The sequence below is a fragment of the Cyanistes caeruleus genome, chromosome 6, assembly GCF_971803275.1.
Source record: "Cyanistes caeruleus chromosome 6, bCyaCae1.hap1.1, whole genome shotgun sequence".
Classification (NCBI taxonomy): domain Eukaryota; kingdom Metazoa; phylum Chordata; class Aves; order Passeriformes; family Paridae; genus Cyanistes; species Cyanistes caeruleus.
In genome coordinates this window covers 24,728,505-24,755,119 of record NC_141706.1, presented here as the reverse complement: position 1 = coordinate 24,755,119, position 26,615 = coordinate 24,728,505, and the positions used below count along the sequence as shown (strand labels likewise).

General features: G+C 41.4%; 1 protein-coding gene across 2 annotated transcripts in view; it reads right to left on the bottom strand.

The window, feature by feature from the left end:
• LRP5 (LDL receptor related protein 5) overlaps nucleotides 1-26,615 on the bottom strand; it is a 132,486-nt gene that overhangs the window by 30,136 nt on the left and 75,735 nt on the right. The gene's annotated exons all lie outside the window — the stretch shown is intronic.

Below are 26,615 nucleotides of genomic sequence, written 5' to 3'. Positions count from 1 at the left end.
CTACTGCTACAACTGCACCCACCCATGCTGTGCACAAAAATCATCCCTATAACAGATGTGAATTTGAATGGAGGCTACAATGTACACCTCTGGACTCCTTCCAGACAAAAAGCCTCCTGCTGGAGACAGTTAAAAACATCACTGGCATTCCTACAAATTAAGTTCCAAGGGAGCTGTGTATCAGCCCATCAACTTATGATTATTCTACTAGTTGATGGAATAGCAGAGACTGAAGATTAATATCTTTTTATTTTGTTAAGCTGAATAGAGTACGTTTAAAAAAAAAAAAGAGAGAAAAAAAAGTCTGTATCGGTGGTTAAAAGCCAAATGGTTCTGCAATTATGTCATTGCATCATGTCCAGGCAAACCCCAAATGCTCACTTATTTAGAACACTATCAGTCCCACAGGCAACACTGCAGGTTCAAAAGTTCGTCACACATACTCAGGTGCTGGAGCCAAGCTGGTGCCACACCAAGTAAACAGGACACCATTTCCCTTACAACAGTGCATCAGCAGGATGAGGATGAAACTTCCACATTTCCATCTGCTTTTACAGAAATGGACAGTGGAAGTTCAAATACTAGAGCTGCTGACTAAAATGTACAAGAGAAGATTGAATCCGAGGATGCAGGCACATTTATTGAAACCCATGCACGTCTGGGGATGTTGCAGACAACACCAAGCTGTTGAATGTCAGGAATCTTAGGAGGTTCAAGAAGGTCAAGTGCAAGATGACGCACCTGGGTCAGGGCAAACCCTGGTATTGATACGGGCTGGGGTATGATGGGATTGAAAGCAGCTCTGCTGAAGATGTGGGCGTGCTGGTGGGTGAAAAAAATCTCCATAGGGCAGCCATGTGTGCCCATGGCCTGGAAAGTCACTCATATCCTGGCCTGGATCCAAGGCAGCATGGCCAGCAGTAGAGATGATTCCCCACCTCTATCCTGTCCTGGGGAGGCCCCACCTGGAGTGCTGCATCCAGTTTTGGGGTCCCAGTACAAGAGAGACTGAGAGCCAGTTCAGAGGAGGGCCACAAAAGTCATCAGGGGGCTGGAAGACTTCTACTATGAAGAAAAGCTGAGGAATTGGTGTTGCTCACCCTGGGGAAGCAAAGAGAGACCTTGCTGCAACACTCCCAGATTATAAGGCTGTTCAACATAGTGAGTCTGGAGGTCCAAAATGTGGAAGCAGACAGCAAGAAAATGTTTAATAGCTTACATTTTGGCTAAAAAAATGATGGAATAAATGTCTGCTGTCTCCCTCTCCCAAACATCCGTCCCCAGTACTATGGGGAGAACACCTACAAATCCAAGCAGGCTTCCCTTCATGCAGAAAGGGCAGCTTGATTGGGAGGATTTTTCTGTGCTGAGACCAGTTGAGCCCTCTAAGTGGTCTAAGTTACTTCATGGCAACAAGCAGGAAATGCCAGCTCTCTCCCTGAGATGATCTTACAGTAGGAGCCAGGGCAAAGCTTGAACATGGAGGTGTCACATACAGGTCAATGCAGGTGTATGTGCACAGTCTTTACTTCAAATTTTGCTGCCATCCACCTTCCCAGAGATACAGCTCCACTCTAGCATATGAAATGAAACCACAAGGATTCAAAGTAAAAAAATCTACAAACATGCGTCACAATATGGCCAAAAGCACAACTCCTTTTATTAAATCAACACTTCCCATTTCTTCCAAGGGACTGGAATAATCCTCTCCTTTCCAAATTCAAACATCTTCTCAACTCAATAGACCACTAAGTCTGTGGAAACAGCACATCATCTAAATATTTACCATGTTGTTCTTCTGCTGGTGATATTGGGACTGCAAGAATCTTTATAATGTACACGTACAACATGGAGGAAAGACAAGAAAAGATAATAAAATACCACATTAACTCATCTTTTAATATGTGACAACTAAGATCTGCTGACTGCAGACAAAAGGGAAGACTTTAAGCTGCAATCCTTATAATTTAGCACAAATTTACTAGAATAGGCTTTATTCTACTCAGGGTTTTTTTCTCTCTCTGTAAGTGATAAATTGATCTCAAAGGATAAATGAAACACTAAATGTGTTGTGCTTTACACACGAAACACTGAAAGTTCCCCTTGAACAGCGTCACACACTGAAAGCCCCTGATTAGTCTCAAGACTTCAATGACAAATCTCCTAATGAGGCCTTGCCAAGCTCAGCTAAAATCTGTTGTGGGCAAAGTGAAATCAACATCAAACGCCTTAATGAACTGGATTACACAAAAAAACACGAGAAGGTGGTAAGGCGTGATTTTTTTTTATATGCTGCTGCAATGTATGCAAAATGATTTTACAAATATTTCTAAATATAACACTCAAAAGCTCCTGGCTCTTTGAAGAAGATTAAAGTAAAACAATGCAATTAGATTCTACACATCAGCATGATTCATGTAGTCAAGCTGTATTTCAGGTGCATCTATGAAAAAAACAGCTATTCAGCATAGACACAGGACATCTTTTGACAGAACTACAAAGAGACCTCTAAGACCTTATCCCTATATTTCAGTGACCAGGATAAAACAAAATTTATTCGATTGCTAAAGACAAAGGTGTAGTCAAATGAAAATCAGCTCTGGGGCTGAGCTAAATCACTACGTGAGCAGACACAGCAGGTTGGCAACAGTAAAATGACATGACTGGCATGTTCTGGAGACTCATGTGGTGGGCTTGTAGCCCCATGTGGTGGCTGTAGGACTCTGCAAGTCCTGCAGATCTTGTGGAAAGCTACACTTTTGCTGTGAGGGTGACTGAAAACAGGAACAGGTTGCTCAAAGAGGTTGTGGAGTCTCCACCATTGGAGCTATTCATAAGTGATCTGGTCATGGCTCCAAGCACCCATCTCCAGGTGACCCTGCTTGAGCAGGGGTTGGACCAGCTGAGCTCCAGAGGCCCCTTCCAACCTCAACCCTTCTCTGAATGACTTCTCAGGATTCTCACCAGCAGACTCTGAAATTGCACCTCAAGTGAACATACCCAGCCTTCTCTGGCTCAAGAAAGAACTTGTTAGACAGATCAGGTAGGTAGTGTGGAAAAGAAAACCGGAAAGTCATCAGGGAAAGAGAAGGACAAAGAAAAATGGAATGACATAGAAAATTCTTATGGGTAAAGAAGCCTGCCCAAAAAGAGAAGAGTGAAGCAGCTGTGAGCAGTCTATACCACCGTCTATATTCAGCCGAGTGTAAGCCATTCATTAATGTTTCCAACAGCTGAAACACAGCCACCTTTCATCGATGCTTTGGGATAAAAGCAAACACCTTCCTATTTTTTTAAATGTCTAAAGGGGCTTAATGTCAGGCATGTATTGGCAGATACTGGCAAGCAGAAAAGAGAATAACATTCAACCAAACAGAACCCATATATCAAAAAAGGAGAGGTGGATGCACAACAGACATATCTGGTCCTTTTCCACAAGGACGGGCGGCTTGAGTCTCTTAGCAAGCTGTTGCCTCAAACACTTGAGTATACTCAAGAATTTGTAAAGCAATTCCTCATCATTGTCCATAGCACTGTTCCCCTTGACAATATATTTCGGCTACTAGGTAAAAGCTGCTCTATAAACAACATTCATCGGGTTTCTATTGCTACTACATTTCATGGATTAGTCCTACATGTACTATTGTGGCTCTTCTTTCAGAGAAGTTTATTTTCTGAATTCTTACATTGCTTGGTTGGTTGCAGTTCCAAACTATCATCACCCACCTACATTCAGAGCAAGCTATGAACCAAGAGAATCAATCCCTATGATACTGTGAGTGCAACACCCCTGTTGAACTGTGAATAACGATTTATTGATTGCAAATACACATAGTGACCCACCACCACCCTTTCCTCTCATATTCTTTTCCTTTTTTTTAAGAGACACTTCTCACTGAAGAACATGACATTTTACCTTGCTGGAGACACAGCATCACAATGTACTTCTCTATGGCTACACAGATGGGCCGCATTTTTACTTGTAATACAAAAGCCACCTTCAGATGCCCAGAAAAGAAAATTCCGAAGAGGACCACTGAATGTCAATAATCTTTTTTTTTTTTTTTTTAAATCTCCCTTCAGAAGTACCTCTGCAGTCTCCTAGAGCTAAAGCACAGCAGTGGTGGCAAACAATCCCTGGTGTTTGGCTCTCTCCTCAAGCTGTGGTGATGGCCTGCCATAGCTGTCAGGACAGATGTGCCAATCCTTAGACAGGAAAAGCAAAGCAGGTGGTGTGAAATACCAAATTATAGCCATTGGTGAAAGAGCCCACACTCAAATGTTTTTCTGACAGTCTTAAAAACAAAATTATCTGCAATCTAGCAACATCAGCTTCTTGACTGAATACTTTAAACCTTTGCTCCAAAGGCAACGACTCCAACATATTATCACTTTGTTCTGTCTCATGCAAAATAAAATCTACACTTAGAAATGACTGTAAGACAGTTAAGTAGTGACTTGTTAATAATAAACCAAACCACCTACAAAGATGACAAATATAAATCTACAGGATAAAAAGTGGTAGTTTATAATGGTCTCCCATTTTCTCTGGGAATAATATAAACAAAACATACTCTTATCCTTGTGCTCATATTGTCACCATGGGAAGTAGGTATTTATTTGTAGTGTTGATCTGTTCATATTTTTCCATATCAAATCACCATCACATCTAGTGCTCTCTTAGGAGTTCATAACATTGTTTTAGTTCCACAGAGAGTATTGCATTTTCAGACAGACTCTACAAAATACGAGCACAAGGAAGCTCTAGCAGACACTGATAGAGGGATGAACTACTTCTTGGAAAGGCTCTGTGTTAACATGATTATGATTTTGAACCTGCTTATTCTTTATCAGCCTTTTCTAGGGGTAGCTAATGTTCTCCATGAGTTATATCAGCCTGACATTTCTAGAACATTCTTCTGCTTACAGGATATCGGAGGATTAAGGGTGCAGCTGGTCAGTTCTGTAGCTTCTCTCTCATAAGCAGAAACACGATCACATATTTCAAAACTACTTAAAAGGGGAAAAAGTTAAACACAAAAATAATTTATGGCAACTGGTGGCTAGACCCTAAAGCATGCAGAAACTACTGAATTAGTTATTACAGTTTTATTTTTAGGTAGAAGTTGATTATTTAATGTACCTGAGGGAAATCTTACCTTCTGTAAATACTTTTTCATTCTCAAATTCTGACCACTGAGTTTAAAGGGGCATACAACAACTCTGAAATTTAGCTAACACCCATTATTAAAACAATATGACTTTCCAACTTCTAGATAACTAGTCTGGGAAAGGTGAAGAAGAATTTAAACTTTACAGAAAGAGTTTTAAAACTCATGTATCTTAACTTTTCCACACTTCTCTCCTGATTTGCCATTTCTTCAAAGAGACTGGAATAATCCTGCAAAATTTTATCTCCTTTCCAAATTCAAACATCTTCTCAACATAACAGATCACTAGAAGTCTGCAGAAACAGCACATCATCTAAATATTTACCATGTTGTTCTTCTGCTGGTGGTATGGGAACTGCAAGAACTTCTATAATGTATATGTACAATATGGAGGAAATACATGAAAAGAAATGCAATAAGCTTGATATGAGAAAAAATTTGTGGTAAAATTCTAAGTCCAAAAAACACATCAGCAATTTCAGCAGCCGACTGGAATTTCTTAAAAAGTCAAAAGATATTTGCCAAAAACAGCAGCTACAATAGAACTTGATGTAGAAAGTGGCACCAATACTGGTCAATCTTTCCAAAGGAAAAAAACTGTCTCCTGTCCAGTGTTACCATGCTTAACATTAACTTGCAATGAAATATAAAGTAAGATAAATGTAGTATGTACTGCTATTTTAATCCTTTTTGAATTCCTTACCTCAAAATATGTGGATTTTAGTGAGATTTTTTCAAAAATAATCTTTTATGTCACAGACAATGAGAGGTTCCTGAACAATTGATTGAGAAACACCAATCAAGTCATGCTTCCCTCCCAAGGCCTTACAATGCAAGGTCTCCTGCAGCCAGCCTCTGTCCACAGAAATCTGAGATTCAACTACTGGTGTTTTGTCCAGCACAGAGGGACCTCTTGCTCAGAACTCAATTTCTTAGCATTGCCCTGGAGAATCATAACAGATTCTTTTTCTCAGCCTCACCACAGTGCAATTATCTGAAGTCACCTGTAGCTCTTCACACCCTCTCCATACCCTGCTAGGCACGTACAGTTCTTCAAAGAGCTCAGTAATGGATCCCTTACGCTCTAAGTCACCACAAGTTTCGTGCATAGAAATTCCACTGCAAGTCAAAGGTTAAAGAATAGACCCTGGATTAGCTTGACAGGTCCATTTATGGCACCATGCCTGGAAGAATGGAAGATTTTATCCTCATTTAACAAACTATCAACCAAGCTTCACGTGCCTTCCTTCGTTATTTCTCAGAAGATGGATCGAAGTTCCCTCATTAAATATTTCTATTGAGGGAGACATGAAATATTAATCCAATACCAACACAACCCAAGGCAGTGGGCATGCAATGCAACCTTGGAGGGAGGCAGTGAAAGTCTAAGGACTCCTGTATGCATTTACAAACATTCATTCCATTCCTCATCTCAGGAAGCTTCCTGGCACAAGTAAACAACAAATGCTAATGATTCCCTTCTATTTGTACCATTTATAGAAACATTGCAATAGACTAATGCAGTAAATCCAGTCCTACATTCCACCATGTAGGGTGAATGTCAACAAAGAAGTAAAAGCCATGCACAGAAACCTAAACCAGGTTGTCCACAGTCAGCTGCACAGAGGCCAGGCTAGGACACTGCTAACACAACTTCACTGCCACCTCCTGCAGGACTAGCCCAGGTGCCTCTGGCACACACAAGCCCTCTGACAGCTGTAATGTGTCTCCCAAAAGGACAGATAATGACAAGGCCTCCTGCCTTGATAAGAGCCTGCACCCCACTGTCACTTGGGATAAGCAACATGAGCAATCATATCTATTTGAGACACTGTTAATATTAGTAAGTTCTGCAAAGTAGCATTCAGAGAGTTTATGGAAAAAATGCAGTTACCAGATGGTCTCCAGCCCCTGCAAGTGGTTAAAAAGGCAAATCACTTAGCTTTTAGCCATCACACTCTTGATCTGCTTTCAAAAGAAAGCTACCTTCCTTATTGCCAAGCCTGGCAAGACAGACCCTTAGAGGATGTTCAGAAGCTCAACCCACAAGGCTCCCCACAGGAAACCAAGTCCTGCAGAGCTGAAGGCCCTGTCTCTGGTGATTGTGGTACAGAATGTGTTCTGTGGTGTCTCACAGGGAGGGTGGTGCCACTACTCCTGCAGCCAAAATGTGCAAGTCTCCGGTGGGGTACATGTAACACAGGAAGATGCTCCATTACACTGCTCTCTCTTCATCAGCCCCCTCTGAAGGTCAGACCATCCCATGAACTACCCAGAATGTTACATTTTTCATGTATGATCTGACTGTCCCACCCCAGTTCCTAAACACCTTGAGGCTCCTGACAGTAAATCCAAGTAAGGTTGTTCATTAAGAGCTTCCCAGATCAAACCAATATGAAATAGTGGAGTCAAAAGTTTAGTTGAAATTTAAGACATCCTTTTAGCTTACAAGACAAATTTTTAGGGCATGATTCCCTGAACCCCTACGTAAGTAAATAAAGTTGGTTTGGTTTTTTTTTTTGCGAAAGTAAAAAAAATAGGTGTATTTAGCCTCAACTGGCAAGAGAAGAGCAGACATACACAACATCTTCAGGCGGTCAGCTACAGTAAACTGCAACTTGCAAGCTGCCTCTCTGCCTTTATCACGCTGGTCTAAGGTTACAGTTAAGAGCTCTACTCCAAAAGAAAAGTACTTAAGAGTCCCTTCTATTTGAAGCTGGGCAGTTAACTCAGGTATCAAGAAGATGATTTGGTTTTACAGCTCAAATGCTAGACAGAGAGATCCCAGTGTGTATCTCAAGTAAGTCTCCCCATCTCTCCAAACATTATTTCTACACATTCATGAAATGGATAAAATATTTTCCGCTTTTCTGAACCTTGCTTTGTCTGTTCAAACAGCTTCTCAATACCAGAGAAAGGAGACAAGATAACACATCTTTCAGGCACAGCCTAGGATTTGTCAGGAGATGCTGCTCAGTCCATTTCAAGCAGATGCCACTCCCCCCCTGCCCCTCACTCCCCTGTTCACATTGACACCTCTTTGCCATGCCAGCACAACTACTTGTGTGGCAGAAAATGTATCAGACTGAAAAATAATAAACCCTTTTAGCTGGTTACTTTTCAGCTGGATCAGTTCCCTGCTCTATTTTCCCACATGGCTGCACAGTCTGCTTTGCCAGCCAGGACAGAGCAGGAACACACAATGAGAGAGGAAGGGCTGGGACTGCCTTCAGGTACTGATGTGAAGAACTTGTGTAACAATGAAATAGTAAATAATGGATGACTTACATGCCATATGGTTGACAATCTTAGAGGGCTGATGTTAAATTAGAAGCTAACCATAAGGTTTGTGCTCTCTTAATCCTATGCAAATGTCCCAAAAGCTCATATTTAATGTGAAACCAGCATTATCTGAAGACACTTAATCCCAGGCAAAAGGGGAAAAACACAGCCTGTACACAAGACCGAGTCACCCACAGGATACACCTGCAAAGCCAAGCAATGAGAACTGACCCAGCACCAATCTCAACTGTAATCTGCCAATTAATGACTTTCTCTCTGAATAACTAAAATCCAAAATGCCACACTTGCTTTCTAATTATTTGTTATGTATGAAAGATGAGGACCCCTAATGCCAGGGAGAAGAGCACAGCTTTTTCACCCTGAACAATGAGGCAATGATTCCACCTGCTTTCCTTCCAAGATCTGTCTTTCTGCCCTGTATTCCCCTGACTGTGCAAACACTGGATTGGGGTAAAACCTCATCTTACCAGAGACTTCAACATGATGCTTCCAAGTCTAGAAGGCTTCAGCATTACACCAGGATTTGGTTTTAAAGTGGTGGAGATGGGAAATCTACATTTTAAAAATAATTAATTAATGGTGGTATCTCCCTCCCTGAAGGGCAGCACAACTGAAAACCTGCTACTACAGGAGACTGGATTTACAAGAGAAGGACAATGAAACACCAGTAACTACATTTTCACAGTTTTGGATTGGAGGGCTTGTTTTTTCAAGAATGTTTATTTCTAAAGGAGTTCTTTCTGTAGCAGACAAGCAGCTGCTCCCACAGCAGCTCAGGCTAGAGCAAAAGTGATGGAGTAGTAGATGAAAAAGTAAAGCATTTCATGTGAGCCACAAACACACTCCTCTAACAGTGTATTTTAATGTAGGTAAAGGGCAAAAGCAGAAATGCTCCTATCTCCCAGGCACCTGAACTACATGGATCAATTGCTGCCCTGCCACATCAAGGAAAAGCCTCTGAGCTTAAAAATAATCAAAATTTGAGAGAGCTATTCAGGTAAATAGCATATGCACACTCAGCTTCTTTTATTCTATAGGCACCTGGGTTAGTTCACTGTCCGAGTTAGAAACTAGGACCAGATGGGCTTTGGCCTCAGCTCACACGGCCTTTTAAAGTTCTAACTCAGTATTTAACAGAAAGTCCTGAAAGGAACAAGAAGTAAAGTTGACTTAGAAAGAAAGGCAAGAAATGATCATCTGAGGAAAGTATTTCCTCCCTTCTGATACTAATTAGGAGGGGAAGAATCTCCAAATTGGAATCCTCAAGGCCCCTGAGGTCAAATATGATTTTAGCAGTACTCAGGCTCTTAAAGGAAAGAGAGGCATCACAGGAGATCACCAGCTACACCCACTGCTCCTTGTTGAGGTCTTACAAATGTTTCTTCAAGCGATACAACTCCCAAGACAGCATGAACCGGTAAATGCCAACCCAAAACTGTGTCCCACATTAACAGCAGACAGAGTCTCCATCTAGACTGGACATGACATTTCTGGTTCCTAATACTTTCAATAGATAGAGAAATAAGAGGTGAAAAGGTCAAGCCCATGCTGTCCAACACTGCAGGCTTTGAAGGAACTCCAAATATGATATCCATATGCAGCAGTGAGCACAACAACATCCAGCCTGGATGCAATTCTCAAACCTGTTAAAGTAACACATAATCATAGAATGTTAAGGGTTGGAACATAAAGACATAACCCTGCTACTGCACTTGTTCATGTCATTATCTTTAGGAATATATGGCATAACACTAGTGTTTTGTGTTTTTTAAAGCAGTATAAAATTGCGTATTCTAAATTAAACAAAACTAATTGCAGTCATGTTATCAGTCTACTTTCCAATACTTGTACAGAAAGTTTTCAATTAACCAGAAACACATGCTTAAGCTTTATTTAAAACTGATGGACCTTCTGAGAGCAATAAAAAAGCTTTAAGGAATCACTGGTAAGCTGCCTGTAAGAACACACACACAAAAAAATTTCTAAAATTCTGCATGAAATTCCTGAAATCCTGAACGAAGGCTTAAAGAACAACAAAAAAACCAAACAAATAACAACAAAATCCCCCAGTTTGTCTCAGTAACACAGAATTAAAGCAATACAAACTTTTTTCTCATTTCTTAATGAATTAGAGACAAGTCTATTCTCAGCTTAGAAGAGGCCAATGAAATGAAAGATGTTGCAAGGGTGTTCAGAAAAGTCTCCTCAGAAGTCAGATACCCAATATTAGAAATCACATTCTTCTGGAAAATTAATTTAAAAGCTTTTTCTGTGAAAACAGTTACATAATGAAAGAATGTTTCCTGAAAATACTTCTGTGTTGAAAGAAAAAGGAATGTTAGCATTTTTCAGCCAAGAAAAAACTGAAGTATGGTAATTCAAAGAGTATTATTTCTTCTCAAGTTAGTACCTCTAGAAACGCATATGATGACTTCCAGCTCTCTTTGCCTGCTTCTTGAAGGAGTATGTGAATACAAGAAACTGCTTCTCCTGGATCTTATTGCTACCAGTGCAACACTATTTGGTACACCTAGGAAAACGTCCTCAGATTTGATTCTCCTCTTGCTTTGGATTAAAAGCTACAAAAGCCAGTGTTGTTCCCCAGGTATCTAAAAGAAGTGTTAAGTCTTCTTTTCCCTAGGTGAATGCTTGGCTCCACTTGAGAAAACTGAAGCCAGCAGCAAAGGTTTAAGATGCTAGTTTGCCTCTCTTAACACAGCTGAGGCTACAAATTTATTGCACAATAGCCCAGCAACTTCATGATCATTTTCAGCCACTGGAAGAGACAGTTCAAGAACCTTTCCTACACATCAAACTTTGCAGTTCGTTCTAATCTCCTCCTCTGCCAGCCCATGCCTTTCTGTGGCTGTAACAGCCAGACAAAGAATTTGATTCAGTGTAAAACCTGAAACTTGTCCTGTCCTTTCTCAGATACAGTGCTGAGGAATGAAGTCCAGGTGAAGCAAGGCAACCTAACCGAACCACTCTGAAACACAAGAACAGCACAATCTTCTCCTGCATTCCAGTTTCAGACTTCCAAAACAACTGAAGGGTATAAACAGCTCAAAATGACAGAACTATGGTAAAGAACTACATCTACTGGTCATTCATTTATTTTTGTGGGTGTAATGCACGCTACATCTTATGAACACTGGTAGCTTGACTACCCTTGGACAAAGCATTCACGCAGAACCTGAGGCCCACATAACACTACTTTTTCATGTAGCCTTTTCTGTGGTGGGGCCAATGACAATTTACACAGACTGTACCAAAATACCCTGCAGAGGGGCAGGAACAATGCCAAGGCACCTGCACGTGCTGGGTGTCACCCAGCTGGAAAGCAGCCTGGCAGAGCAGGATCTGGGGGTCCTGGTGGAGACTATGTGCCCTTGCTGCAGGGAAGGTGATGGCAATCACCTTTGCAATGGCTGCATCAGGAGGAGTGATGGCAGCAGGTCAAGGAGAGGCAATCCTCCTCTACTCAGCATTGATGAGGTTTCCCCTGGAGTACTGTGTCCAGTTCCAAGCTCTTCAGCACAAAAAGATGTGGACGTGCTGGTGTGAGTACAGCAAAAGGCTGCAAAAGGTGATTGACATTTTTCTTATGGGAAAAAAAAAAGCTGAAGGAGATGGGTCTGGTCTGGAGAAGGCTCAGGGGGCATCTCATGAACGTATGTAAGGAAAGGAGTAAAAAATGCAGAGCCATGCCACTTTTCAGTAATACCCAATGACAGCACCAGAGGCAATGAACTTGGACTCAAACCCAGGTGACACCCTCTGAACATCAGGAAATGCTTTTTCACTGTGACACTGACCAAGCCATAGCACAGGTTACCCAGGGAGGCTGTGAAGTCTCCATCCTTGGAGATACTCAGAAGTTATGTGGTCTAGGCAACCAGTTCCAGGTGGCCCTTCTTGAGCATGAGGGGTGGACATGACCTCCAGAGGTCCCTTCCTGCATCAACCATCCTGGGATTCTGTGTGACTGCTGTTTAATAAAGCCCTTTTTAACTAAAAAACAAGGAGATGAGTGCTTGCCACCTCCACTATTTGCACTCCAGCTCATACTCTGTAAATCCCTTCTCGTGGTCTCCGGCACATATGGAATCCATTGTGAGCAGACAGTCTGCCAGCTCTGAAAACAGCAACGCTATTATAAAACAAGAAACTTCAACCCTCCTTTTGGCACAATTATGTTAGCAAGTCTCAAACACAACCATAAGAGAAAAAAAAAAAAAGCCCACTTTTTTTTTTTTGTTAAGATGGATATAATTGGATTAATGAAAAGAAAAAGCTGCACCGTGGCAAGTTACAGAATTTCTAATTTCTTTTCAAGATTAAAAAAAAAAAAAGTACTTCAGAACTTAGTCTTATAGGATAAACTTAGATTTTTCAAATGTTGTTTAAAACTTACGTATAGTTAACAATACAAAATTTCTGTCTGGTTTTGCTATCTAGAGGTAATTACCACCCCACAGGAGTAAAGTCTCCCACATATAGGCTAAAGCTGCATCTTTCTATATAGTCTTTGTAAGCATATTCTGAAGTAAAAATAAGTGACAACCCACTCTTGAAATCTTCTTTTTCTTCATAGCCCCACAGCTTTTCATATACTTGACAAAATATTTAGTAGTCAAAGAGGAAGAGTATCTGCAGTATCATCACAGATTACAGAAGACTTTTTGACGTATCTATGTGGTTTCATTCCATTAAATAAAACTCACTGTAACACATTAGAAAAATCTGAAAAATTGTAGTTGGGCAAACCTGCATGCCACATGTCAGAGTAGCAGGAGACTTCACACCGAGAATGTCCTGGATCTAAATGTCACTTTGACACAGTAATGAAAAAAACCTCTTGACAACAACAGACTGTTACCAAAGAGAAAAACAAATATATTTCAGTCATTCAGTACTACACAGGCTCAGGAAACTCTTGTGATCATAGTTTGAGACATGGGTATCAGAGTCAGCATCAAGAGAACAGACTACTAGTTAACAAATATTCATCAGATACATTATTATCCTCTTCTTATTCAACATTAATTTTAGGAAAGCACTTGCATACTTTAAATTTGTTCTTTCTAGAGCTTGTAGCTAATGAAAGCAAATGGCTTAGCTGCCTTGTCATCTGAATTATTGAAAAAGCATATGACTGGGAGGCAGGGGAGAACTTCCTAACCAAGGCCATGGTTTCAGTGGCTCCCAGTGCCCTATTCATAGCACTACTTATTTCCCCCAGTGACTGCAGGCTCAGACACCTCCTCTATCCGTACACACGTGGACAATGCAGAAGTGCACATCTCCTCTAAGAGGTCACCTTTTACAAGGGAATAAACAACAACAACAACAAAAGAAGTGTAACATCTGATTTTGATGTTGCAGTCACTGTCTTCTCTTTGCAAACTGTATGAAGTATTTGAGCACCCTTTTTCAGTTGTGTGGTCACAATGCAGTCTACCTCAACATACCACAGCTAATATTCCACTCACTCCTACAGCCAACTTTAAAACAAAGCTGCTCATAAAAAGGGCTAGACAGTCTGTTTTAGCTGCCTTCTGCCTTTCCATTTAAGAAGTCTGCTGCAAAAGCACAGCAGATACTCAGAATGAGACACTGTGATGCATTCATAGTTCATGAGTATAAACCATCCCCTCCAGCCCCTGACTCAAGGGACAAGTCCAGCTCCAGAGAACCATGGCTAAGGTGTGTGTCTTAGAAAACATCCCATGTCCAGGGGTCTAGGTATTAAGCTCCCAGTACCAGCTAAAACATGACTGGGGAGATACCCCCTCTACCCTTTACCACAGACCTCTGCCAACCCTGCATGGTCCAGAAGTTATTCTCATTTGGCAACCTCAGTAATTGCCAATGTTTTTTATTTTCATTATAACCTCCACCGAATTCACAGGCCTGCAAATGGACACAAATATTCAACTTCTTTTCTAAAGTTAGGTTTAGACTTTGGCTCAAAGGGCAGGGCCCCCACACTTGTGAGGCATTCTACTCCTGTTCCAAAAAGGGCTCAGCTTTCCTGCTTTAGCTTCAGCTATCCTTTTAATCTCACACCTTGCACAGCACTCCTGGCTTTATGGCTGCTGCCCCATTCACTGGAAAGCACAGAATGCAAGGGTGTGTTTCAGGGATGAGACTTGCCTCATCAAAAACCTGGTCCTTGTGGGTGTCCACCTGCACATCTGCTCATGTTTTAATTATTATTTATTTATAATTTGGTGAAAGTCATTAATTTCTACAAACCAATTCATCAGTTTCCCTCATGCAGTATCTCCCACTGAGGCAGTCCCAGTGCCTTCACCGTTGCTGACAGAACAATGGCAATGGGGAGCTGTGAGCCAAAGACCACCCAACAGACTTCCACTCTGACACAGCCTGGAAAACCAGCACCATTTCAACTGTGAGAGTGAATTCCAATCACCTGGCTTCTGGAAAGAAGCAGCAGACTTGTATGTTCAGAAAAAAATGAAGGAAATGGATATGCACAGGGCAGTGGCTGCCAGGGATTTAATTCCAGAAAACAGAATATACCTTGCACTGCAGCTGCTCTGTTCCAGTGTGCCCTTCCCCACAGAGCAGAGAGTTCTCAAAGCAGCTGTGAAGCATCAACAGCCCCTGGGTAATTCACTGCCACTGTCAGCAGTGCAGATGCACATTTTTTCTTTCTGCAGATCTGGACTTAAATACAAAGTTTTGCTGTTTTTTAGACTCTATTCAAACAAGGCAAGTTGTGGTCACTGTTCAGAAATAGCTCAAGGTGGGACCTGGATGGTTTGCAGTATCTGAGAGGGACCAGCAGATATGTGCTTCTTGCTTTGGGAAAAAACTTTTTGCCAGTTTACTGCACACAACACCCAGTCAGAACTGTGGGATCTGACTGTGCTCACCTTGACTGCTGAGGGTCACAAAACCTTTCTTCTCTTCATCAAGTCACTGCTGATATGACCAGGATCCACATTACACCCTCAACCAGACAGAAAAATGAGTTTGGCAGGGAACTTTCGTTGCAGCAGAGCTCAAAGGAAAGAAGCAAAGCAGAACCAGGGTGACAGATGCAAAAGTGGCCAACAAAAATGAGCCTAGTCTGGCAGGGGCAGAGCAGAATGCATCTGGAACAGAGCCAGCATTAAATATTTATTAAAAAATAAGCAATCGAGAGCTAAATCACTAATTGCACCTGCAGTGTTAACATTCATCTTCCCCAAATGCCATCCCTCCTGATTCTAAAAACTTCTGGAGACTCACAAACCTTCTGTCTTACTCTGTGAGGAAGAAGTAGGATGATTTCCTCTGTTCCTGCTATTGGCCACCTGCAAGACTGAACTAGTCTCTTCATTTCAGTGCTTGTGTCTCTTCCTCTCCCCATTTGTTTTGTCTATTTAGCTATTTAGCTTTGGGGCTTTGTGGGTGGCTGCTTGAGTATTGTGCTAGGTTTGTGGATTTTTGGGGCTGTTTTTGCTGGGCTTCCAATTTTTCTTCTTTTTTTTTGGGGGGGGTGGGGGGGGATGGTGTTGCAATATTTATTTGGCACTTTATTTTTATCTTCAGCTCTTGGGAGACACTGACTGACATGGAAATTTGGCCTAAACTGCAATATAAATGTTTTAAGTACTCTGGGTTTCAGAGAAATTCCAAAAATGTAATTTGAATCCCTGAAAGGCTTCAAAGATAAGAGCAAAAAGCAAGCTACAAAAAGTCATTTTAAGTCCTCACTTTTAAGCAGATCTTTAGGAAGAAGAGCTGTTACGTGCATGAGCTGCACTGCCTGGGGCAATGGGACAAACCCTGGGTCTGGGTTTAGTAACTCTGGAACACCCACACACTGTTTTCAGGCTGTGACTGGCATCAGCAATCCAAATTAAAAAAAAACCCAAAAAAATAAAAAAACTTCAATTTATTATGAACTTTCTCATGAAAACACACCTTGAGTAAGGGTTGAGAAGTTTTAGGATCTGGCTGTATATATGTGTGTGCCTATGTATCCACACAGATACGCACACAGACACATATATATAAAAAATATGTATTATATTTCTCTGTGCGTGCATGTAGGTGCATGTGCGTGTTTCTAATATGTTTTTAGAAATCCTGTTTCCTGTTGGAAGATTCAAAGACACAAATAACCCACCCATGGACAAATCAGTTTCATATTCTTTACTTCTCAAGCCAAATTTTCCTGGTGATATATAATGAGATTTTACATTCTTTGTGCTTCATTGACTAATTAGATCAATGCAGGCTACTCCCCCTGTCCCTCCCTTTTTGTAGTAGGGACTTTCATCGCCTGTAGCTACACAAGTGTGGTTGCTTTTGCCAAATACTTGGAGATACTGCTAATGGCTTCATTTGAACTCTGCATTGCTGCATATTAGTACGGAGGAGGGTGGGTTGTGTATTTTAATCCATACTGTGATTGCTTTGATGTTGTTTGTAATGAGGAATATGGGTTTATTTATACATATCAGAGCTGTTATAGGAATTTGTGCTTCCCAAAGGATTAGATTTCCACTATCAAACAAAACACAGTGTATACTTAGAAGAAGGGGGAGGCTAACTAGAGGTCAATTTTCCACTCACAAACTACAGTGCTTAGCCTCTCTCTCAGTTCTTTCCATCCATAGATCCAAACACTTTGTATGGAAAGCTATCAGCTATCCCCACGTTGCATGCAAGAAGACAGTCAGGACACCAGCACACACTGCTGTAGCTCACATGGGTGGTAATGCAGCATCAGTGAGGTCACAGGAGCCACTGCTGCCTCCAGACTGACACTGCCACGGACACATTTTAAAAAAACCACACAGGAACTACCAAAAATAAGGACGTAAGTTTTACATCCTTGACAGAAGGTGGGTGAGAGGGTGGAAAGGATGAAGCTGAGGAGAAGGGTTGGCTGAACATGTTTTTAAAAGGAATACAAAAAATTTAACCAAGGGACTATGTATACCTCCTGTTACATCTTCTTAATCCAAATGCTGAGACCACAAAACTACAGCACTACTATTTTCTCCCTTCAGAAGCTCAAAGTCAATACACAAGCTATTGCAATTATTTAATCTTGAAATTAGGCACTTATGCCAGAGGCAAAAATGAAACTGCATATCCACAATACAGAAAAACAGTATCTCACTGCTACTCACCAGGGTCAAGTACATAGTACTCAAGATAGAGATAACTGTTCAGGAAAATAAAAACAAACTCACCATTAAATGAATTTTCTGACACAGCTCATTCCCATGTAAATTTAAGTCTAACTATGTACCAGGTCTTACTGTACAAAAGCCTAGAAAATAAATCTGTCTTGCTAAACTGAGCTTTGGTTCCCAGCTGCAGGGGCTTTTATTATTTCAGCTTCACAAATTGCTCTCAGTGTCATTTAAACATTTACTTTTAACACGAGGATCTTTTAAAATTAGAGTACCTGCCACTTACAAGGGGAGAAGACCCTTCCAGAATAATTTGTGGACTCTCTAGAGCTTCCTTTTCAGAACAGATCTGCTTGGGGTATAGCTGTGTCTCTTCATATTTATTCAACACTAAATTTTGACCAGTTTAGTTATAATATTCTGGTGGAAAGAAATTCTGAGGGTGAGTGTAGAGGGGAGAGAGGGCAATGGTATGATGACACTCCAGATCTGGTAGAAAAGGCACTTTTACAACCTCTCAGCACCCACAGTCAGACCCAGTGCAGAGCTATGGAAGGAAGAGGGCTCACAGACAATGCATGGAGAACCTGGATGCCCTGGGGTGCCAGAGCTGTGCTCTGCACTCACAGGTGTGAGTGAGAAAAAGAGAAAGCTGGCTTTTTCCTCTGAACTGAACCAGTGAGCAGCACTTGTTCTAATCACTCACTAAGGAAGCTCCTGCAATTGCTCCTTTATTTAGGGAATGCAAATGCCACCTGAATGAAACCTCACAGCTCTATTGGGTGACAGGACTGCACTGTGCCAATGTCCCATGACCCAAGTGACCATGCTGAAGTGGCACAGCCCCTTCCTGGAGCAGAGGGTAAGGACAGACAGACACTCCCCAGTCCCGTGTGCCTGGCACTGTGACAGCCCCAGCTGAACACCTCGGGTTTTACCTGCTACAGAAAATGGCTTAAGGCCATATCTGAGCCTCAGCTCCCAGCTCACTGGCAGCAAGGATGACAAGCCAGGCCACAGGGGTGCTGCAGAGAACCCTCTGTGTCAGCAGAGGTACAGACTCGTGGAGAACCTCTTCCCCTGGTTTTATTAAACAGGGCTGAAAGCAAGAGAGAGCATTGAAACAAACCAAAATAATGACATTTTTACCCCTAGATACCAAGTTGACTTAAAAGCATTTTCAACAACCATACCATGCATCTATTGGAAATGTATGGGGGTTTTGAGCTCGAGGACATGGGAGGAGGCAGCCACTGTGACTACAAAAATATCAGTTTCCTGTTTAAATTTGAGGCTGTGTTTAGACTTGATGGCTTATCGTCTGAGAAGTTTCTCTGGATATAGGGAAGGTTGGTTTGTTTGTTTATATTAAGTGTAACACAGTTTCCTGACTTGGATCACAGTGTTTACATTTGCCAATTTCATGTCAGTTTTGAGTAAAAAAATCAGCTAATTTACTCAAAGACTGCCTGTGGTGAATTTGTTCAGTACATCCAACCCTAATTCTTTTTATAAAAGAATTGGCCATTTCCACACAAAAAATACTTCAAATTTTGGGAATGCCTGGACTATGCAGATGTTATGCAGTGAACTATTAGATACTCAAAGGAAGTTCCTCTCAAAAAGGAAGCTGAAGCTGGTTTGATCATAGATAGAAGACTTCCCATGACCTTCTACAGCCTGTATCTTAATGTCCATGTCAGAGTTCCAACTCTATATCCAACACATGAGACTCTCTTTTACCCCTTGACCATGAACAGCTGGCACTGCCTAATCCATTGGTTCTCTAAGGAGCTGTCAAAAGAAGCTGCAACATGGACACAAAAGTAATTGCAAAAAGCTAGGGTGAAAACTTTAACCCACTTATTTGGAAAGATACCAGGGTGAGAAGCTGACAAGCGAGATGCTTTTGGCTTGTCCAGCACTCACCTCTCCAAAGCAGAAGATATCTGAGAACTTACCAAAATTAATTTAATTTCACTTTTTGCTGAAGTCTCTAATGGAGAAGCTCAAGTCAATTTACTTTAAATCACCAAGGCTGAAAAAGACAGTGGTTCTCAAGTTGATTCACCAATAGATTTGTTGCTCAAGAGCTCAAAGATGAGCAAGGACCCAGATGTTATTGGAATAAACTGTTTGAGTCTCATGTGCTGACATAAACCTGTCAGACATTAACACCGTACAGATGCAAAGGGCCTCTTCATCCTCTCATACAAATGCTTGGTTTTGCACAGAAAAACGTGCATTTGTACCAAGTTTAAGCTGGAGGAAAAGGAATTAACTCACAGCCTGAGTAGGAATTAACTCATAGTCATTCCACTTTGAAGACAAGACTTATCTGATGTGTTTAAGAAGTCTGACCTCAGCCATCTTCCCCCCCTCTCAAACCTCGCTGGCAATCTTCTATCCTTTGAGAATCATTTGTTATGTGTTTTCAACTTCTTTGTCAAGATAGGATATCAACCAACAAAACCAACACTTTAACTTTGCACTGAGACAAAGCTGTCCTGTGCTTTCACAAATCCAAACTTTCAAAAGCCAGGAAATAGATAGTGAAGGCACAGACTGACAGGACCTTTGTTCTTAAAAATGGCAACAGCCAGCACTTTCATACACTGTAGCACAATCAACAGGTAATTGATAACCATGAAAATCGAGGGGAAAAAGGACAGCTGTCTTGTGGATCTCAGAAGTAGAAGACAGCAAAAACCATGGATAAGGAGCTCTTGACCACACAGGGATGACATCAGGTGCACTGGCTCTGCGGAACACATGGGATTCCTCCTCCCTGTGAACTGTCTCCATAGTGGGAACGAAGAGGTGACAGACAAGATAGAACTGTCCCAAGGGTGTCACACCAAAAGGAAACCCCGTTCATGCATAAGCACCATACAAACTCCATGGACCCACATTCCATAATGGCATGACTACAAAATGTCAAAGATGAGGAGAAGATGATGCTGCTTTTCTTGCCTGTATGGTCATGCCAGAAGCAAAAGGCAAATGCTTCTACCAAGAACAATTTCATCATTTGGTCTGCTCATGAATTCTCAAAGGTGGATTCACAAGATCAGAGCATTAAAAGTGTAAGTCAAACAATACAGAAGAAAGGGCAGAGGCCAAAGGATAGAGTGCACTCTGCAAAGATGACTTAAATCTCATTTGCTGGCAACAGTAAGTTTGCTTTTATGTAGCATTTCATAAACCTTAAATTAGTAAGGCCTTAACAAGCTGGAAAACAACAACCTTCTTCCACTGCAGGGGCACAAGATGCTGAAACACTCAGCCAAAGGTCTCCCAGCAAGTCAGCACAAGTCCCACCTACTTTTGTCCCCTGGGGATCTACTTTACGCTGGAAGATTTCCCCAGTGCAGCTCTGCCAGAAACGCCCACTAGCAGAGGAACATCTCATACTGAAGGGAGGAGGAGTGATGGTGCTCTCAGGATAACACAAGTGCTCAGAGCAAATGACCTTCCTGGCCCTCGCACTGGCTGAGGAACACGACTTCTTCCACACTCCTAATCTTCCCAGTTCCAAGGCTGGCCCGAGTCCCAAATCTGACCATCTCCCAGCAGTTCACTTAATGTCTCAGTTTAATAATCTGTAAAGTTAAGCATGGAACATCACTGCCCTTAACAAGAGCTCTCCAACTTCGTATAACTGGGTGGTGCAAACTTTAATTCTTTTCTAAATGGAAAGTACTTATGTTTCACTGCCTCACAAGGCGCTCTACAAAGTTGCTGAAAAAAAAAAAAAGTATCTCCCTAGGGGAACAAATCCAGGACTGGACCTTGTTAAACCTCTGCTAAACAAAACCAGCCTATAAGAAAAAAACCAAGCAAAACCCCAAACCCAGGAGTCTTGCAATTACTCCTCTGGGAGAATCTTCAGAAAGTTCTGGTTCTGACCTCTGTCACCTCCAAGATTCCCCAGGGAATCTGGCAAGAATCTGGCTCATTCTTCTGTGCCCAACATTTCTGAATTCTCTATGGTAATGTCACACCTTAGACTGCTCTTTCTATTTTAAAATAGGAATTCAGCAGGGCAATGTACATTTCTTGCACTTTTTTTCTAGTTTGGACTAGCAGAAATTTCCAAAGCCCAGCACAGACTTCAAGAGTAACTTCCAATGTGAGCATAAATTCACAGGCACGAGACTTCCCAGCTGCAGAGGTTTCGACACAAGCTGTCCAGGCAGCGACAAGCTGCGTGTTGAAAATTTGCTTAAGCTGACATTATTTTTGTGGGAGCTGTGCAAACAAACCCAAACAGTTCTCTTTTTAATACTCATGACAAATATAGCACTTTCATTTTATCAAAGGCACATTTCTGTGCTTTCAGTCCGGGTCCTGCTTCATGTTGCTACATGCAGGGAGCACATTCAGCTGCTGGTTGCAGCTTCTCTTCAAGCCATTATTACTGATTTGGATTAATAATATGCCACCCATTAATACTCTGATCTGACAACAGACTTGGATAGTTCTCTTATCCCCAGTGAGGATGAACCTGCACCAGGAATTTGAGTGTTCAGAAAGGGTTATATAATTAGGACAAGGTATATGTAGATTACCCCATGCTGCTGTATGACAACACCATTTACCAGTGGAAAGCACAGAACTGTTTTTTGAAAAAGAAATAGAACTGCTTTCCCTTCCAACAAAAAACTCTGACACCTGCCAAATCACCAATTCATTAAATGGTTTGCAGTTGTCCATCTCAAAACCATTTAAGAACACAAGGTCCAGGTAAATTCATACACAGCTCCACACTGTGGTACCACTAGTGGCACTGAATGTCACCCATCCACACACCACAGGCAAAGTGGATGACACCTACACTGCCACAAAGATGCACACCTCCCACTTCTATACCATGCTACCAGAACAGGACCATATATCAAGCTAGACAGCAAATTATGGGGAAAATTCCTTCCTAACCCCAGCTCCTTCTGAGTCTGCATACACATACAAGGCACACAGTATCTCTTAAGAAAGAATTTTCTGTATCACCTCAGACAGCAATGTCATGATGTGGCCAAGGTGAATAGGTCTTCTTGGTTATATACAAGACAGAAACCTTCTGACTCCCACAGGAATGCAGCTGGAGCCACGAGAGCTAACAATACTGCTACCTCACAGGGTCAGACTGAAGAAAAGTGAAGCAAAGACAAGACCAAAGGGACACAGAAGGATTCAGTAAAAGCAGTGCTAGAATAAAATAAACACTTTTATTTATATCTTACCTCACTAGAAAGGGCAATTACATCACTTTTACTGTTCCCAGGTAGCACAGAATTTGGATGAGACAAATAGCCATGGTTTCTGGGTTAAGAAACACTCACACAGAAGATCAGAGAGAAGGTAAATTAGAGGACTGACCATCCACACTGTTTGAGCACAATTTGTAAAACCTTTCTGACTGCTAAGGGAAGCAAGACCTGAAACCAAAATCTTTCATCACAGGCATTGGTGAAATTGACACATGGAGTTTGTTAATTCTGATTATCTGATAAAACAGAGATCCATTCTGAGATGTTTGCAAGAGGCATGGGGTTTGAGTGGGGCTCATGTAGATCTAACTGCTGGGGTCTTAAACAGATGGGCAGGCTACAGGAATGGAAGGTGACAGCAGGATAGCTGGGCCCACAGCCTCACTGCTTGAACCAGCCTGATAAGGAGAAACCCCAGGGAAGAGGAACAAAAACCAGTTCTACTCTCCTAGACAAAGATCTCACCTGACTTCTGGACCCAGCTGTTGTGACTAGGGCCTCTCCAGTGCTTCACCTGCTAGGTAGCAGCAATGGGGTTATCAAAATAAGACTAAAATATTAATATATTTGAAAAAAAGAGGCCAGTTTTACATTAGAAGCAACTAACTAGGTTCTAATGATGTCCTTCCTGGAAAGTTTATTCTTGCCTTAAATCTGCCAAAAAAGTTCGCTATTTTAACAAGGAATAAAACCAGACCCATAACTAGGAGAAAAATGCACTCTGTCCTTGCCATCCATTTAAAAAATCATCATGTTTTAATTTTAAACACATAAAATCATCAGTAATTTAACAAGCATGTGATCCATAATTTTACATAATCATGAACTAGTGGACAACGTAATTAAAAATAAACCAATGCAATATTTTATCTGGGAAAAAAAATGCGTATTTCTTTAGCTGGAAGGTGACTTTAAGTCAAGTTGCAAAGGCAACTCAGATGAATAACTGGAAAAATATAACCTGGGTAATCACTTGTCTTTCTAAACTAAGAGCTCTGCTCAAGGGGATTCAAAAAGGTAAAACATCCCATGAAGCAAAGTGAGAAGCATGAGAAAATTTACTGTAAAAACATAATCTAAGAAGGGAATAGTACAAGGCAAATTTTACAGCTGTGAGTGGATGGTAGGTGACATCTACCAAGCGGCCTCAAAAGTTGGACTGAAGTCACAAGAGACAGGGCAAGATGAAAAAGGGCCCAATGTGTTCTTCTGGTGGCTCACAAGAGGTTCCTCAGGGAAAGCAAGGTGACAGAAATACCTACACCAGCTGTAAATGCAAGAGGACATTAGAGAGCCATCAGAGGGGAAGTCAGTCAGACAATAAAGGTGACAAGGGAAACACACAGCACCCCAGACAGAAACCAGAACACAGACAGGAGGTAAAATGACAATGATGAAATGATGAGGATCGAGATGTCCCAATAGTCAGAACCAAGAGAAGGAAACCTCAACTTCAACTCAACTTCATTTCTCTACAAAGTTTGTTATTCATTTGTCCAGCTGTGAAACACTCAATTGAGTGACACTGACCATCAGTTTAAAGCCAAGAAATTTACAATTTAGAAAACTACAAAGAAATCAAGTATTATAGAATCTCTTAGCTCTTTAGTCTGCTTGGTGACCACTTAAAAACCGTTCTCCTGGTCTTGCTGAAGAGCCATTTCTTTTTCTGCTTTTCCTCCCTTCTATTAGAAAAGTGAACAGCACTGACACACTGCTCCCCTTATTTCCTGTCTGTTCGCTGTAGCTCTCATTTCTACGTTAGCTCTAATGCAAAAACCACTGCAAACCATGCACAGGCTGGGCTTTAAAAAAAGACAAGGTATTTGTCAGTCTTTTAATTCCCTTGTTAAACAAAGGAAGAGAACAACCACTCCCACAACTAGGTTTCCATAAGTAATGGAAAGAGCAATGCAAAGAATCTATAGACCCATTCTTTAAAATCTATGAACAGGGAAAAGAAGACTATGAAAAAGGCTGCCCTTGCTAGTTTTTTGAAGGTAGAAAAAAATGTGAAACAAAAGGTCTGAGGAGAAAATCAGAAGCAGCTTTCAAAATAACACCACACAAAACACCACTGTGTTAGGAGAAAAAAGGGGAAAGGGTGGAAGAAAAACAGAGAGGAGAAAAAGAAAAGAGGGGGGGAAAAAAATAAAAAAGGGGTGAAAAAGAGAGAAAAAGCCAATCCAACAGCTTGAGTGCTAACACTGCCAACTCACAAACCTGTCAAACATTTTCCTCCCATCTACTATGTGTCTTTCTTCAATACTTCAGTCCTTCTGAAAAGGAGAAGCAGAAGAAAAATGATTGCACTAAATTTACATAACTGCACAAGACGGGAGATTTATCAGCATTTTTTAACAGCCAAATCAGCCAAACAAATTGTCTGCAGACCTGCAACAGTAACCTATTGGAGCTCTTACCATCGGCAACATCACAGGCGTGCTGGGAGAATCAAATCTTTTATTATAAAAAATCAATCACAATTCCCATTCTGCTCCTCGATCCCTTAAAAAAAAAAAAAAAAAAAAGCCACAAAAACCTGAGCGCTGCTAATTTAGCCTTCTCACTAAAGAATGAATACCAGATAAAAAGGGAGCCGACAGCTGGCCCAGAGCCAAAAAGAAAGCTTTGAGGCACAAAAATTGCCGAGAACAATGTTCTGCACTCAGAATTTTTTTACATGCAACTCTGTACAGACAAGACAGGCATATCTGGCAACATGGCTAAGAATATACATTTATGATGGAGTACACTGCCTTTTAAAAGGAGAAATAAATTAGAGATTAACGCCTTTTATGCAAGCTGCAAGGAGAAGAATTCCTGGAGCAATTCAATTCAGCTCAAGGAACAAGGCCTCTTTCAAAAAGTCACCCTTTAACTGGGAAGGGCGCTTCTTTGCAGGGAGTCTGAACTGAGAAATACGCAGCTCCTTGCTTTCTATTTATAGTCATTCAGGCAGTGAATAGCCTCATTCCAAATGCCACAAGGCATACTCACAACCTTTTATTCCAGAGACCTGATTTGTGTTTCATTTCAAAAAGTCCAGCCTGATGAGGGGGGGGAAGGAAAAAAAAACCAAAAAAACCCCAAAAAAAACAGGAAAAAAAAAATTAGATGAACGAAGGAAAATGGCAACTCGTCTTGCAACAGAAACACTTTTTCTCCACAACTTTTCCTTTATGAAGCTGGTGCTGGAGAGTGTGGAAAAGAGGATGGGTTTTTATTTAGAAACTTCCCTTTGGGAAGGGAAAGTGAGAGCTTTGGAAGTGGATGCGTTTTTACTCATTTAACACTGAATGCCAGTTGCCCTGCAATTTAAGCAAGTCTGGGGGAAGGAGAAAAAGGAGTGAGGGGTGAAAGCATTTCAATTACTTGGCTTTGAAGGACCCTTCTGAATGAGAAGGAGACAGAAAACACTTGTCAAATGCAAGTTCAAGTGAAAGCCACTTCTGCCAATGAAGTGTGCAGATGGCTGTGGGGGTTCCGCTGAACCCTAACTGGGCCTCTATTATGTCTTTATTGCTCACAAAAAGGCCAGGGTCACCTTCAGTTTAGAATAAGTTAGCATCCTTTCCCACAGAATGACTCTGGTCAATCAAGCCAAGCAAAGGAAGTCTTCCTTTGAGTGACTGCTATCCCATCAGTGCACTGAAGAATTTTTAGAAAGGATAAATAGACACAAAAACCTTTGGTCTCATCCACACTAC